We start from the raw sequence: 1,014 nt of genomic DNA, 5'->3' as shown, positions 1-1,014 counted from the left end.
AACTAAAGTTTTATAAATCCCTGCCTACTAGGATCAACAAAAATTATGATAGGTAATAGGGTGAGAGAAAAAGAAATATATCAGGATCTCTGGGGTCAACAAAAATTTTGGTTTATCGCAGCTGAGATACAGTGTGAGAGGGATCAAAGTGGATAGGGAGGTACTACCGGCAGAGGTGTTATGTGGGAGAAGTGGGAAAGACCTTGAAATGTTTGGGATAAGATGAAGATTGAAGTGGAAAGGGATTGTAGACGATGGGGAGATAATTGAAAGATAAAGTGCCAAGCTAAAGTGACTGGATTTGATTTGATAGACAAAAAGAGCCATCTTTGATTCTTAAGCATGGGAGTGTTAAGATGAATAAAGTTTAAGAAACTTCGTCTATCTGATATTGATATACAGAATAAAAAAAATGAAGATTGAAAATGGAAAAAAAAAGATAGAAGTAGAAATATGTTAGAAAAATTTGCCATGATGATCTAGGGTTTGGTATAAAGTGAGGTTAAAATATTTTCTTCTGTCCCAAAAAAGAGGAAAATGTATGACTTCATGGAAAAAAAAATAAAATAAAAGATTTATTGATATTTACCTGGCCAGGGAGATACCATGATCACAAATGTGGTTTTCTTATGCTGAGTCTAATCCATTGCACTTCTGAGGTAGTGACCCCTGCAATTTCCCCAGATGCAGGGGACTCAACTGTATAATGTGTGGTAATAGGGAACTGTGTTCATGTTTTTTTCTAATGAAAAAAATAAAAGACTTATTGTAACCATGGCCACTGTCTCAAATTTCCTTCTCCACTGTGTATGCAAACACAGTTTTTATGCACAGTTAGAAGGGCAATTAGTTAGAAAACAAGGTTAACACTTTAGGGTGGGACCCATTTTCAAGGGCTTAGTATACAGGAAGGGGCAAAAGTAGGTTTCTAGTTGTATGTGAAACAATTTATTCATGTATTATTATTTATTAATTATTGTATTTTCCTTACAACAAACAGTAAACCTACTTTTT

At 34.4% G+C, this 1,014-nt stretch overlaps 1 non-coding gene across 1 annotated transcript; it reads left to right on the top strand.

The window, feature by feature from the left end:
- Positions 1-581: 581 nt before the first annotated feature.
- LOC118620616 lies at positions 582-745 on the top strand. Its single transcript, XR_004957513.1, has one exon. It is a non-coding gene; the product is annotated as a U1 spliceosomal RNA (small nuclear RNA).
- The last annotated feature ends 269 nt before the right edge of the window (positions 746-1,014 follow it).

This window comes from Molossus molossus, unplaced genomic scaffold (genome assembly GCF_014108415.1).
Source record: "Molossus molossus isolate mMolMol1 unplaced genomic scaffold, mMolMol1.p scaffold_m16_p_7, whole genome shotgun sequence".
In the NCBI taxonomy this organism is placed as follows: domain Eukaryota; kingdom Metazoa; phylum Chordata; class Mammalia; order Chiroptera; family Molossidae; genus Molossus; species Molossus molossus.
This window is presented reverse-complemented; position numbering and strand designations above follow the sequence as displayed.